The sequence below is a fragment of the Ricinus communis genome, chromosome 8, assembly GCF_019578655.1.
Source record: "Ricinus communis isolate WT05 ecotype wild-type chromosome 8, ASM1957865v1, whole genome shotgun sequence".
Lineage (NCBI taxonomy): Eukaryota > Viridiplantae > Streptophyta > Magnoliopsida > Malpighiales > Euphorbiaceae > Ricinus > Ricinus communis.
In genome coordinates this window covers 26415234-26431307 of record NC_063263.1, presented here as the reverse complement: position 1 = coordinate 26431307, position 16074 = coordinate 26415234, and the positions used below count along the sequence as shown (strand labels likewise).

The 16074-nt window shown below is 32.5% G+C and overlaps 1 long non-coding RNA gene and 1 pseudogene across 1 annotated transcript; both read left to right on the top strand.

Annotated features, from left to right (window-relative positions):
- The window catches only part of LOC125370954, a 100883-nt pseudogene that overhangs the window by 10291 nt on the left and 74518 nt on the right, over positions 1-16074 (top strand).
- LOC125370802 lies at positions 15609-16010 on the top strand. Its single transcript, XR_007216883.1, has 2 exons — positions 15609-15684; positions 15964-16010. It is a non-coding gene; the product is annotated as an uncharacterized LOC125370802 (long non-coding RNA).

Genomic DNA, 16074 nt, shown 5'->3' with positions numbered 1-16074 from the left:
GTAAATAAGAAATTTTTCTTTGGACAAATTCATTTTGCAATTGGCTTTAGATTCTTTTTAAACCCATATCTTGTTTTAGGTGGAAAAGCTGGGTTTGTTTTCCTTTAATCAAAGCATTTATCTTAAAATTATAAATTGAGTAAGCTTTTATAAGATTGAGATTTTCTCTTCTTGGGTTTTTCTAAAAAAGGAAAAACAATCTTTGAATTTTTAGCTTTAAAAATGATACCAGCAGTAGTTACTTTGAAAGGAGTAATTAAATTGATAAAAGGAGTTCCCAAAATAACAGTTTGCTGAAGATCCTTTGTAAGAATAAAAACATTTTTTAGGGCAATATTGTTGTTTAGAATTGCAGCTTTAGTTATCCCCGCAATTCTGATCTTTGAACTATTGGCTGAGGTGAGCCTCTCTTTAGTTTCTTGATGATATCTTTTATGAACTAGCTCATAATTGATACAGTTGAGGTCTGCTCCCGTATCAAATAAAGCTATAGTTTCTATCTAGAAATGATCAGGGAAAATGAGTTTTATTTGAATCAAATATTTTCTTGAGGTTATTTCTTTTAAAAAATTAATGAAATTTTCTAGGACATTTTCAAAACCTCAAGATTTTGAAAATCATTTTCTTCTTCAGAATCATAATCACTATTTTGTTTAAGAATCAAGCTTTGGAGCAAAACAGAATCATTTTGTTGTTTTTCTTTCAAATCTTTGAGTTCTGTTTTAATGGCTTTGATTTCTTTTTGAAGTTCTTAGATAGTAGGGAGAGGGTTCTTTAACTTTTTCCCTTTTTCCAAGATCATAGTAAGATCATAGGTGTTCTTACTAGAAGAAAGGACGAGGGTTTCAGTTTTTAGAACTTCTTTCAAAACTTGTTTTTGGATTTAAGGATCATTAATATGCTTGATGGCCTCAAGAAGAGCTTCTTGTTGCCTAGTGAGCATATTAATGTTCTTTGGAATATAATATGATTCTGATTCAGAATAATCGAATGAGGTTTTAATTTCATCAATTTGAAACTCTTCCTTATTATTCGAAAATTCTGATTCAGAGGAACCAACAAGAATAGCTGAAATTTTGCTCAAAATTTCTTCTTCTATTTGGAGCTCATGAAGTTTTTTAGAAAACTTGCAATACTTTGAAGTGTGACCCTTTTTTCTACATTCTTAGCAAGTAATTTTGCTAAAATCTTTTTTGGAATTTTGTTTTGGAAATTTAGAAGAGGATGGCCTTTTATAGAAATTCTCTTTGTTTTTAGGCGCTTTCCTATTTTTGAAAAAATGTTTTTTCTTAAGAAATTTAGAAAAATCTTCTTTGCATTTTCCTTTGCAGGTAGGAGAAGGTTCTATGGGATTATATTCAAACTGGTTACAAAAGCTACCTGGCTCCTGCTTAGTTTTCTTCATTTCCCATTTGAGTTGTCTTTGGAGCTTAAGGTCATGGCAAATTTTCAAACCCTCTTTCTGAGTAAGGCTAACTAATTCACCATAAGTGTAGAAATCATAAGGGATCTGGCCATTATAGGCTTCTCTTATAGTATTCCTAACCCTTTCAGCTAGTATCTTAGGTAAACTAGCTAAGAACTTTTCTTTCCATAAAGGTTGGTTTGAATCTTCCCTAAGCATGACTTTGGTCAGGAAAGTATCTTTATAAGCTTGGAAGTTGCTAAGCTTTTTACAGGTTAGATTACTGAGAAGCTCGGTATTCTTATCTTTTAGAAGAGAAGGGTCTCCTATGAAATGGAGGGAAATCGTCAAGATTAAGGTTGACAGAGCATCCTCAATAGGATTTCCTAGTTCATCTAAGATGGGGGTCCCTTCTATGGTGGTTTGGATGGCACCTAGGATGTGGAGCTGTTATGCTTGTGTGAGATGGTAATCCCACCATCCTTTAAGCTGGCAAGAAAATCCAGCTATAAGGAGCTCAACAATGGCTCTATCGGAGGTCTCGCTTTGAGTTTTGTAGGCATTGGCTGCCATGGTCATCTGTTGTAAGAGACCAAGAATGTTGTATTCTGACATTCCATCTATATTCCATTCATAGACGGAAGAGGCATTGAATCTAGATTGGGTGAGGATATTATTTCTATTTTCTATCTCTAGATCTGGGGCAGTATTCCTAGAAGTATGCCAAGTCAATCTAGGGGCTTGCCATCCCAATCTGTTGATGTTGGGAGGTTTTTCAGTGACACTTTCAAGCTCTGAATCATTAGATTCATCGCTTTGGGCTTGATCTATAGCACTGATATTCCTACTGCTTTGAGGAGTATCAGGTACTAGGTTTTTAGAGGACTCAGAAGTGGCTAATTTGCTAAGCTGTTCCCTGACTGCTCTAGGAAACTCAGTTTTCTTCTGAAACTGGTCTTGACTAGGCTTTGAGATTTAGTAGGGTTTGAAGACTGGGTTTTTGAGCTTTTCTGTTTGGCTTATCTCTTTTGGATGACTAGTGTTGGGAATTGGAGAGGTGAAGACTATATGAGGTTTTTGGATTTGGCTTTCTATCCTAACAAGCTGTTTCCCTATTGTGTTAAGATAGGTATTCGAGAAATTGTTCTACTGAACAATATTCTTAACATTTTTCTCAAGCTCCTTTCCTACTAATTTGTAAGGTGCGCCTTCTATTTCGTTCTCTACATAAGAAATGGTTATTTTCCTAAGGGGAGGATGTTCAGACTGGATGGTTTGGTTTTCTCCGACCTTCCACTCTGGAGTCTTGTTCCTTATAGTAACAAGACTAATGAGTTTTTCTTTAAAAGGATAAAGAATACTATTTTCTTTGTAATAAATCTGAAACCAATCAAAAAATTTGATTTGGATTTTATTTTGTATGCAAAATTGGTAGTATCTTTCTTAGATACTGTCCTTTTCTTGTAGAAAATGTTTAAAAAATCAAAGTTTTTTGGAATGGTTTTTCTTTGAATAGAAATCTTCATGTAAAAGCTTTTTATTGATTTGAAAATCTTTTGAAATCATGTTGATTTCTGCTTCTAGATTTTGAGTTATTGCAGATGGTGATGGTGAAAAGGGGGTAGAGACGATCTTTATATCATCATCTTTCTTTGGTTCATTGTAAATATGTCTAGGGATATTGCTTTGGTAATCAACATTTTGTAATATGGTGTTTGAGCTTGGTACATCAGATGTTGAAAATCGTGGTTGTGTTTGTGATGGTGTTGGTTCTTTGTAAGGGGGCATAAATAACAAAAGGTATTTTTGATACCCTTTCAATATCTATGGTCGAGGTTGAAGAGTCATCATCAGAAAATATAGAAGATGTTGATTTCCTGTTGAATGTAAGCTTTACTTTCCCATCTGGAAACTGGGTTACATTTTTGAGATTTGTATTTGGCTATGTTTTCTTTGGTGATTCAGGTTGGGTTGCACCTTCGAGGATCTATTCTTCTGGAAGAGTGATATCCTTCCATTGAATGGTTTTTGAAATAGTTGCATTGGATTTGGAAAGATCTGTCTGGAGGAATAATGTTTCTCCTTTTAGTGAGTGGAGTTTATGTTTCGAACCAAAAGCAGAAATCATGGCTTTGTAATGTATTTTGAAAATCAATGCTATCGGAATAGATCCTTCAAGCATTTTATAATTATGTGTTTTTATTTGACTTTACAACATTTTTGTCATTTAAAGAAATTGTAATGTTTGAGAAATAATTAAAAGAAATTGGTCCTTTATTAAGGCTTGACTCAACAGTTCCTAATAAAGAATCATAAAAATTTATAAACCTAGCATCTCTAAGGACTGCTAAGATGGAAGTATCTAAACCTTCTCTGGTAAGGGGCTTTATTCCTACCTGGACAAGGCCTATATGAATGTATTTATAATCTTTTTCTTTATGCTTCTGGAGGGTCTTTGGATTCAAAAGATAAATTTCTTCAAAAGGCTTTGAAATTTGAATATCTCTTTCTTTAGTTTTGATAGTAAAATCAGTTTTGAAGAGAGGAAACTTTCAAAACTCATAGATTTGCTTCTTTTGAATCTTGGATATTTTTCAATCATCAATATGCTTTAAAAAATCTTTAATAGTGATTTCCTCACCATTTACTAAACCTTTAGACCTTGAAGACTCAGAGGTAGAAGAGTTTGAGAAAGAAGAAGATCTATAGAAAAAAAAGGTTCTAAATCATTCTAAAATAAATCAAAATAACTTTCTAAACAAACATGAACCAAGCCACCAGATTTACTGCCCTTAAATCATACGGGACTTACTACTGTGCATAAATGAACTTGTTTATCAGCGATATGATGCTGATTAAAATGATTTTAAAATCTCTTTTATGCAAATAATCTTTTCTTCCTAGGAACCCTGTTGGTCTAAAGGTTTAGTAAATGGTGAGGAAATCACTATTAAAGATTTTTTAAAGCATATTGATGATTGAAAAATATCCAAGATTCAAAAGAAGCAAATCTATGAGTTTTGAAAGTTTCCTCTCTTCAAAACTGATTTTACTATAAAACTGAAGAAAGAGATATTCAAATTTCAAAGCCTTTTGAAGAAATTTATCTTTTGAATCCAAAGACCCTCTAGAAGCATAAAGAAAAAGATTATAAATACATTCATATAGGCCTTGTCCAGGTAGGAATAAAGCCCCTTACCAGAGAAGGTTTAGATACTTCCATCTTAGCAGTCCTTAAAGATGCTAGGTTTACAAATTTTTATGATTCTTTATTAGGAACTGTTGAGTCAAGCCTTAATAAAGGACCAATTTCTTTTAATTGTTTTTCAAACATTACAATTTCTTTAAATAATAAAAATATTTTAAAGTCAAATAAAAACACATAATTACAAAATGCTTGAAGGATCTATTCCGATAGCATTGATTTTCAAAATACACTACAAAGCCATGATTTCTGCTTTTGGTTCGAAACATAAACTCCACTCACCAAAAGGAGAAACCTTATTCCTCCAGACAGATCTTTTCAAATCCAATGCAACTATTCCAAAAACCATTCAATGGAAGGATATCACTCTTCCAGAAGAATGGATCCTCGAAGGTACAACCCAACCTGAATCACCAAAGATAACATAGCCAAATACAAATCTCAAAAATGTAACCCAGTTTCCAGATGGGAAAGTAAAGCTTACATTCAACAGGAAATCAACCTCTTCTAGATTTTCTGATGATGACTCTTCAACCTCGACCATAGATATTGGAAGGGTATCAAAAATACCTTCTGTTATTTATGTCCCTTACAAAGAACTAACCCCATCACAAACACAACCAAGATTTTCAACATCTGATATACCAAGCTCAAACACCATATTACAAAATGTTGATTACCAAAGCAATATCCCTAGACCTGTTTACAATGAACTAAAGGAAGATGATGATATAGAGACCGTCTCTACCCCCTCTTCACCATCACCATCTGCAATAACTCAAAATCTATAAGCAGAAATCAACATGATTTCAAAAGATTTTCAAATCAATAAAAAGCTTTTACATGAAGATTTCTATTCAAAGAAAAACCATTCCAAAAAACTTTGGTTTTTTAAACATTTTCTACAAAAAAAGGACAGTATCCAAGAAAGATACAAGCAATTTTGCATACAAAACAAAATCCAAATCAAATATTTTGATTGGTTTCAGATTTATTACAAAAAAAATAGTATTCTTTATCCTTTTAAAGAAAAACTCATTAGTCCTATTACTGTAAGGAACAAGACTCCAAAGTGGAAGGTCGGAGAAAATCAAACCATCCAGTCTGAACATCCTCCCCTTAGAAAAATAACCATTTCTTATAGAGAGAACGAACTAGAAGGTGCACCTTACAAATTAGTAGGAGAGGAGCTTGAGAAAAATGTTAAGAATATTGTTCAGCAGAACAATTTCTCGAACACCTATCTTAAGACAATAGGGAAACAGCTTGTTAGGATAGAAAGCCAAATCCAAAAACCTCATATAGTCTTCACCTCTCCAATTCCCAACACTGGTCATCCAAAAGAGATAAGCCAAACAGAAAAGCTCAAAAACCCAGTCTTCAAACCCTACCAAATCTCAAAGCCTAGTCAAGACTAATTTCAGAAGAAAACTGAGTTTCCTAGAGCAGTCAGGGAACAGCTTAGCAAATTAGCCACTTCTGAGTTCTCTAAAAACCTAGTACCCGATACTCCTCAAAGCAGTAGGAAGATCAGTGCTATAGATCAAGCCCAAAGCGATGAATTTAATGATTCAGAGCTTGAAAGTGTCACTGACAAACCTTCCAACATCAACAGATTGGGATGGCAAGCCCCTAGATTGACTTGGCATACTTTTAGGAATACTGCCCCAGATCTAGAGATAGAAAATGGAAATAATATCCTCACCCAATCAAGATTCAATGCCTCTTCCGTCTGTGAATGGAATATAGATGGAATGTCAGAATACAACATTCTTGGTCTCTTACAATAGATGACCATGGCAGCCAATGCCTACAAAACCCAAAGCGAGACCTCCGATAGAGCCATTGCTAAGCTCCTTATAGTTGGATTTTCTGGCCAGCTTAAAGGATGGTGGGATTACCATCTCACACAAGCATAACAGCTCCAAATCCTAGGTGCCATCCAAACCACCATAGAAGGGACCCCCATCTTAGATGAGCTAGGAAATCCTATTGAGGATGCTCTGTCAACCTTAATCTTGACGATTTTCCTCCGTTTCATAGGAGACCCTTCTCTTCTAAAAGATAAGAATACTGAGCTTCTCAGCAATCTAACTTGTAAAAAGCTTAGCAACTTCCAAGCTTATAAAGATACTTTCCTGACCAAAGTCATGCTTAGGGAAGATTCAAACCAACCTTTCTAGAAAGAAAAGTTCTTAGCTGGTTTACCTAAGATACTAGGTGAAAGGGTTAGGAATACCATAAGAGAAGCCCATAGTGGCCAGATCCCTTATGATTTCTACACTTATGGTGAATTAGTTAGCCTTACTCAGAAAGAGGGTTTGAAAATTTTCCATGACCTTAAGCTCCAAAGACAACTCAAATTGGAAATGAAGAAAACTAAGCATGAGCTAGGTAGCTTTTATAACCAGTTTGAGTATAATCCCATAGAATCTTCCCCTACCTGCAAAGGAAAATGCAAAGAAGATTTTTCTAAATTTCTTAAGAAAAAATGTTTTTTCAAAAATAGGAAAGCGCCTAAAAACAAAGAGAATTTCTATAAAAGGCCATCCTCTTCTAAATTTCTAAAAAATATTTTAGCAAAATTACTTATTACGAATGTGGGAAAAAGGTTCACACTTCAAAGTATTGCAAGTTTTCTAAAGAACTTCATGAGCTCTAAAGAGAAGAAGAAATTTTGAGCAAAATTTCAGCTCTTCTTCTTGATTCCTTTGAATCAGAATTTTCGAATAATGAGGAAGAGTTTCAAATTGATGAAATTAAAACCTCATTCGATTATTCTGAATAAGAATTAGATTATATTCCAAAGAACATTAATATGCTCACTAGGCAACAAGAAGCTCTTCTTGAGGCCATCAAGCATACTAATGACCCTTAAATCCAAAAACAAGTTTTGAAAGAAGTTCTAAAAACTGAAACCCTCGTCCTTTCTTCTAGTAAGAACACCTATGATCTTACTATGATCTTGGAAAAAGGGAAAAAGTTAAAGAACCCTCTCCCTACTATCTAAGAACTTCAAAAAGAAATCAAAGCCATTAAAACAGAACTCAAAGCTTTGAAAGAAAAACAACAAAATGATTATGTTTTGCTCCAAAGCTTGATTCTTAAACAAAATAGTGATTATGATTCTGAGGAAGAAAATGATTTTCAAAATCTTGAGTTTTTTAAAAGTGTCCCAGAAAATTTCATTAATGTTTTAAAAGAAATAACCTCAAGAAAATATTTGATTCAAATAAAACTCATTTTCCCTGATCATTTCTAGATAGAAACTATAGCTTTGTTTGATACGGGAGCAGACCTCAACTGTATCAATCATGAGCTAGTTCCTAAAAGATATCATCAAGAAACTAAAGAGAGGCTCCCCTCAGCCAATAGTTCAAAGATTAGAATTGCGAGGGAAACTGAAGCTGCAATTCTAAACAACAATATTGCTATAAAAAATGTTTTTATTCTTACAAAGGATTTTCAGCAAACTGTTATTTTGGGAACTCCTTTTATCAATTTAATTACTCTTTTCAAAGTAACTACTGCTGGTATCATTTTTAAAGCTAAAGATTCAAATATTGTTTTTCCTTTTTTTGAAAAACCCAAGAAGAGAAATCTCAATCTTATAAAAGCTCACTTAATTTATAATTTTGAGATAAATGCTTTGATTAAAGGAAAACAAACTCAGCTTTTCTACCTAAAACAAGATATGGGTTTAAAATGAATCCAAAGCCAATTACAAAATGAACTTGTCCAAAGAAAAATTTCTAGTTTGCAAAAGAAAATTGAAAAAGAAGTTTGTTATGATCTTCCTAATGCTTTTTGGAAAAGAAAACAGCATATGGTAGATCCATATGAAAAAGATTTTAGTGACAAACAAATTCCCACCAAAGCCAGACCCATCCAAATGAATGAACTCTAGAAAGCCATTGTGGAGTAGAAATAAAAGATTTAGAGCAAAAGGGTTTAATTACCAAATCCAGATCCTCATGGTCGTGTGCAGCCTTCTATTCAACTACTCTTGTAAGTTATATTTCTTTTGTTTAAAGCTTTCATTTTAAAAGCTTTTATTTCAAAGTTTGTATATTTTTTCATCCATTAATAAGAATTTGTTAGTTTAATCTTATTTTCTCTTATTTTTCCATTTCTATTTAAGATTTAACAAGTGTATGCTCTGTGCTTGCCTGATCTGAGGATCCTGCACACCAGAAACTTGTTAGTCTCTTTATTTGGAAGAGGCATTGAATCATATATATATATATTTAAAATGATAAGTATTATTGGCCATCGTGTTTGAATAAAATTGTAGCCTGATTTTAATATTTGTTTGCTAAGTCCTGAATTCCCTTCCAAATTTTGTCTTGACAGTCAATTTTGAAAACTCATATACTGAATTTCTATGACACATGAATGGTTGGTTTTTAAGTATATTGTTTTCTCATTTATGTAGTTTATGTATATAAAATGGCACTTTTGATTCAACAGTCGGATCTTGAGTTATGGCCATTGTTCTAAGGACTGCTTGCCCATAGAAAATTTTCTAAAATAGAATTAGGGATCTTCCTTGTTTCTTTGAATAGCTTTCTGGTTTGGCAAATTGCAATTACCCCTTAATTCAATGAAATATATGACAGGCTTTTGATACAAGAAATTATGGGATTTAAGCCTTTAGTTTAAGTTGAAAGTGGTGACTGGTCAGGCTGGTATAATATGACTATATATTTTATTATTGCACTGATTTTGATATCAATTTCATGATTCTTTATTTAAAACCTGCCATCAATGCAGAGGAAAGTATTTTTCAGAACCTCTTATGTTAAGACTGATTTCTAGATTGTGTCACTTATAGATTCTTATGGTTCAACGAAAATAGCAATAGAGTACACCTCCCTCCATGATTTATCTTATTATAACACTTTCTTCTTTTATAGTGCACATTGATCAAGTTCATTTGTTTTATAATTTGAAACATAGCAATCAACTGTAAAAAAGCAAAGCATGATTTGGTTCTTTTTTAACATATCATTTTAGTTTTGCATTTACCAATATTTTACTCTTCTTCTTGTAATCTGACATCATATGATTTATACAGACGAAGTGTAGCTTTCCCTGGATGAATAAGACAATTAGTTTATATGCTGATGCAACATTTCGATGAAGAAAAAAATTAGGAATTGGTTAACAGTGGATATTCTTGCCCCTGCTGTAGCTACATTGTTGCTTATCTAGTTCAACCATTGCACCAAAAATTGTTGATACATGTGCATTTACTGGCATTTACCTGTAGTGCAATTTTTCCTCATTATTTATTTCCCCAGTTTGATATAATGTACGAGTGAAGTCTCAATGTTCACTAGTTATTACTTATTGTGAATATGCTAGGAAAGTCTTTCAATATTGAATTGTTAGCTTGAATAGTTCATGGAACCTCAAACTAAATTTTGGATAGTTCATACCAGTAAGGTTGGTGTTGAGTTTTAGAATTGGAAGAACTAAGCGGGTTCGGTGTGTAGAAAAACTTTTATTTTACAACATGTATAAAAATTAAAAAAATATGCACTAAATTCAGTACTGTAAGTCTATGATAGCTTGCTTTGACTACTTTTGCGAATAATAGTTTTTTTTTTCAGTGTTGTGTGCATATTCACAAACTTATGCTTATTTGTTCATGATTGGTGCAGGCTGCCCTATTGTACTACCACGAGAAAGTGAGTCTGTGCTATTGGGTTGGTGCTGTTATTGCAAAAAAATATGCCAGTCTCAGTGAGGCCATGAGGGCCCTGAATGCAGGCTGTCAAGTATGCATGAGCTCTTGCTTCTGAATATTCAGTTCAATTCATAACTTTTATGACATATAACTAGGTACAAAACAATAAATCATTAGAGGAGAGGTTTTAAGTGAGTGCAAAACATAATGTAGCTTTTCTTTTGTGCATTCTGTTTTTGCTAGAATTCCTATTAGTCATTGTTTTCTCTTGGTTCATCCTATTACTCCCACCTTCCTCCATATCTCTAAGAAAAAAAAAAGAGAAAAAAACAGACAAAAAGAATTTGAAAGAAGTACTACTTCAATAACGTTGACTTGCAAAGCAATTATGCTAAGGAATTTTATAGATCAGTTGTGAATAAATAAATCTAAAGGCCCTTGCTTAAGATTGGGGCTTGAAGTTGATGGTAGAATTCGGCAACACATGGCAGACTTTACCTCATTGCTCCTTCAAAGTTTTGGTGTTTCTGTGTATCATTATAGAGAAGAAGTTGTAGAAATTGCCTAAATGAATTTTCACTTGCATTTTATTTCTTATGCCATACTTTAGCACTACCACGGTCTAGTCATTTAGTTGAAGTTTTGATTACATTTATAAACCACCTCTGCATAGCCTTAAACTACATTAATTTATTTTTCTACTCAGAGCTGCCTTTACTAGTCAATTTGTTTTGAATTAGTAACAACTTGCTATTTTGTTGTCAATGGTACATGGATTGGCTCTCGTTAATTTCAAAATCAATAGGGAGTTGTATGTTATTATATAAAATAGTTTGTAAACTGAGAGGATCATGGGGGTGGTATATGATGCTTGCTTCACTTGATTAAACATTAAATCAATATTCTAAAATATAAGTAGCTGCTAACCTGGGATTAGTACTTATGCAAACTGTTATGCTCTATCATTATATTTTTTTTTATTAATATCCATTTGATCCATTGTAATTAACCTGACTTTTTTCAGGTCATTCATCCATCGAAAGACCCAAAGGTGAAGCAGTATCGTGATGCCAAATACCGAGTACTCCGGGAGATTTATAAGCAGCAAATATCTCAACGTGCATTAATTGCTAAAACTTTGGAATAGGTCATGATGCTAGTCAGGACTTGTGGAAACTTGTGCAGGATCATGGGAGTTTGATAAAATCTCAAAAAGAAATCTTTGTAAAGTTGATTGGCATTTTCACTAGGTAAAATCTCTACGACTTTTCATTTTCTTGTCAACTTATTATTGATTCCATTGTAGGAATGGCTTCACACTTAAAGCCTCAAGGTCTTTGAGCGCGATGGATGGCGCTTAGTTTTGAAGCGTCTTACTGTAAGTAGTATATTATACATTTATGTATGTATATGCATTTTCTCCTCTCTCCTTTGCAATAAGCATGCGTTTAAATGCGAATGAGATTGACCAGACTTAGTGATTAAGATGATATGCACGCATACATTATGTGAAAAACTAGATTTTAACTGCATAACTGGATTGAGTTAAAACCTCCTAGACGATGGTCTTTTAGTACACTTCACATGCATCGAGTCGCATGTGTTCACTCATGCATCATATAAGTTTCATGTCAAATACGTCGAGTAGCACATCGATCGGTCAGTCTTGGACATAATGCTGCAGGTTTTAAACAAAACGAAAATGAAAAGTATACTTAAATATATTTTATTGAGAATTATTAAAGTATATTGAACGGTTCGAATAAGACTCGATGGATTAAAGTTCTTTGTATGGATGACGTTTGGATCAAAGTTCTTTGTATTAGCTAATCTTGAAGAGTTAAGTTGCTCTCCTAACCACTTTTTAAACTAGCTTAAAATACTAACCTTTTGTTCATTGGCTATTATGACTGGATTGGAAGTTGAAGCTTGAATGACTTTTTTTGTTTGATGTTTGAATTGAATTGTTTGTAATATTGTCTGATGATTATTAATTAGAAATAGAAAATTTATAAACTCTAATTTGTTAAAAATGGTATGTGCATGAAGATTGGAGCTCCAAGAATATAAGGTTTGCGTAGGCACAAGTTAAGTTGTTAGAAGTTGATAGTTGAAAAGTTAAGCTGTTTATTCTTGAGCTAAATATAACTTTTTAATTTTCTTATTTTATTCACTATCTTAATTTCTATTCCTAAGGTTAATGCCTCTACCTCATATCTAAATAATTTCATGATAGGGTTAGTAGCTATTCTTTAATATTATTAAGTTGCATGGTGGAGTTACTTCAGAAGTCATGTTGGGTTATTTTAATTTTTTTGTTTGATGTTTAATTGAATTGTTTGTAATATAGTATGATGATTGTTAATTAAAAATAGAAAATTTATAAACTCTAATTTGTTAAAAATGTTATGTGCTTGAAGACTGAAGCTCGAAAAACATAAGGTTTGCATCGGCACATGTTAAGTTGAAGAACTGATGATTAGTTAGAAGTTGATACTTGAAAGGTTAAGTTATTCATTCTTGAGCTAAATATAACTTTTTAATTTTCTTATTTTGTTCACTATCTCAGTTTCTATTTCTAAGGTTAGTATCTTTATTTCGTTTCTAAATAATTCCATGATAGGGTTAGTAGCTAATCGTTGATTTTATTAAGTTGCATGGTGGAGTTCCTTCAAAAGTCATGTTGGGTTATTTTAATTTTTTTGTTTGATGTTTGAATTGAATTGTTTGTAATATGGTATGATGATTGTTAATTAGAAATAAAAAATTTATAAACTCTAATTTGTTAAAAATGGTATGTGCTTGAAGATTTGAGCTCGAAGAACATAAGGTTTACCTGGGAACAAGTTAAGTTGAAGAACTGATGATTAGTTAGAAGCTCATACTTGAAAAGTTAAGTTGTTTATTCTTGAGCTAAATATAACTTTTTAATTTTCTTATTTTGTTCACTATCTCAATTTCTATTTCTAAGGTTAGTACCTCTACCTCATCTCTAAATAATTCCATGATAGGGTTAGCTAATCTTTAATTTTATTAAGTTGCATGGTGGAGTTACTTCAAAAGTTATATTAGGTTATTTTAATTTTCTTGTTTGATGTTTTAATTGAATTGTTTGTAATATAGTGTGATGATTGTTAATTATAAATAGAAAATTTATAAATCTTATTTATTAAAAATGGTATGTGCTTGAAGATTGAAGCTCGAAGAACATAAGGTTTGCGTTAGCACAAGTTAAGTTGAAGAACTGATGATTAGTTAGAAGCTGATATTTGAAAGTTAAGTTGTTTATTCTTGAGCTAAATATAACTTTTTAATTTTCTTATTTTGTTAACTATCTCAATTTCTATTTCTATGGTTAGTACCTCTACCTCATCTCTAAATAATTTCATGATAGGGTTAGTAGCTAATCTTTAATTTTATTAAGTTGCATGGTGGAGTTACTTCAAAAGTTATGTTGGGTTATTTTAATTTTTTTTGTTTGAATGACTTTTTTTGTTTGATGTTTGAATTGAATTGTTTGTAATATAGTTTAATAATTGTTAATTGGAAATAGAAAATTTATAAACTCTAATTTGTTAAAATTGTTATGTGCTTGAAGAACATAAGGTTTGCTTCGGCACAAGTTAAGTTAAAGAACTGAAGATTAGTTAGAAGCTGGTACTTGAAAAGTTAAGTTGTTTATTCTTGAGCTAAATGTAACTTTTTAATTTTCTTATTTTGTTAACTATCTCAATTTCTATTTCTAAGGTTAGTACCTCTACCTCATCTCTAAATAATTCCATGATAGGGTTAATAGCTAATCTTTAATTTTATTAAGTTGCATAGTGGAGTTACTTCAAAAGTCATGTTGGGTTATTTTAATTTTTTTGTTTGATATTTGAATTGAATTGTTTGTAATATGGTCTCATGATTGTTCATTAGACATAGAAAATTTATAAACTCTAATTTGTTAAGAATGGTATGTGCTTACTTTTCATTTGTTAAACTCTTTCTTTTATATTTTTTTTTGACTCTACCTTCTCTATTCTTCACTCCAATTTTACCTTTATTTTTTTAAAACCCAAATAGTTCCTCCTTCTTTTCTTGCTTTTCATTTGTTAAACTCTTTCACTGGCTCAATCCATAAAATGATGTTTCTTGACCTTTTGATTCTGTCTCTGCTGCTCCTCAGTTCTTTGTCCTTTGGCTCTCACAACCTCTCTTTTTTTCTTTCCTCTTCTCTCTACTTTTTTGGAAACCTCACATCCTACATTTACAAGCAGTAAAATAACTTTTCTTTTTTCATGTTGATTTTTAGTTATGCCATGTTAAATTATTGATGCTACCATTATCTTTGTGCCAAGTTCAATTGTTAATTATGCCATGTGTCTAGCATTAAGTCTTTATTTACTCAGTTTTTGTCAAACGTTTGTTACGAATAAGAGATTGTTGATTGTATCAATATGTACATGTGTGTGTAGGTTTTAATTTCTTTTAGAAGTCTAATTCTTTATTTTCTTCACTGTTGCACTTCACGTCTCTCAAGCACACTCCTGAGCCCCCGCCTTTAATAACTATGGTTGATCCTGTATCACTTTTCCTTTTCTTCGAGACATATCGCTATTTGAACTACTGAATAATAAATTGAGGACTATAATCGATGACATAAAGGCTCCATTCCTTGCTGCTTTAACACAAGATGTACATGTCCTTCCCATGGAAGCAGGTATATGATTAGTGATGAAAGGCCTTTTCAGGTTATAGTGCCTAAGTTTTGTTATAGATTTTTAAGCTGTTAACTTCTTCATGCTATAGGTCTCCGGCTGCAGATCCAAAAACAAAGGGAATTATTTGTGGCATGACCCTTGACACAAGTGATAGACAATTGGCTGTTCTATACCTTGATGCCTGCAGGGTATTGCATATGGTACATGCCATATTGTAGAGCATTGCAATGCTCATGGTCACATAGTAAGTAAGCATCCCTTTCAATCTTCATGCACTTTTCTTTTCTTCTGCAGGTACATGTTTTATATTATGTATAAACATATAACTGGACATCATATTTTTAGTTGACTCTCATATTTTTAGTTGACTAGTGTTATTAGGAGATTTGTTTTATACCCATTTTCCTTAGGAAGGAACAGAAAATAGAACAAACCATGACGACAAGTGAAGTGATGTTTTTAACACGTAGCTAAAATCACAGTGTTAGGTGGGTGGTGAGGGTTCCTTTAAATGAATTAATAGCCTGCCTCTCTCTGCCTGTACTAATTTAATTAAATATAATATCCTAATTTGTTTTTGTTTTGGCATGGAATAGTAACGTATATGGAGATGGTGAAGTGAGAATTCATAAGTCATGATGTGGGTAACAACTCAATAGTTGGTGAAGACAGTTGGGTACCATATATCCCTAAAATAGAACAAACCATGACAACAAGTGAAGTGATATTTTTAACACGTAGCTAAAATCACATAGTGTTAGGTGGGTCGTGAGGGTTTTTTCAAGTGAATTAATAGCCTGCCTCTCTCTGCCTGTACTAATTTAATTAAATATATTATCCTAATTTATTTTTGTTTTGGCATGGAACACTAACAGTTACGTATATGGAGATGGTGAAGTGAGAATTCAGAAATCATGATGTGGGTAACAACTCAATAGTTGGTGAAGACAGTTAGCTACCATACATCCCTATATTCTCCTCATCCCCAAACACACATGCTCAGGAAGAAAAAAGAAAAATTAGTACTCATCATCATTACTATGAATAAACTTGTTCTTCTGTGTCC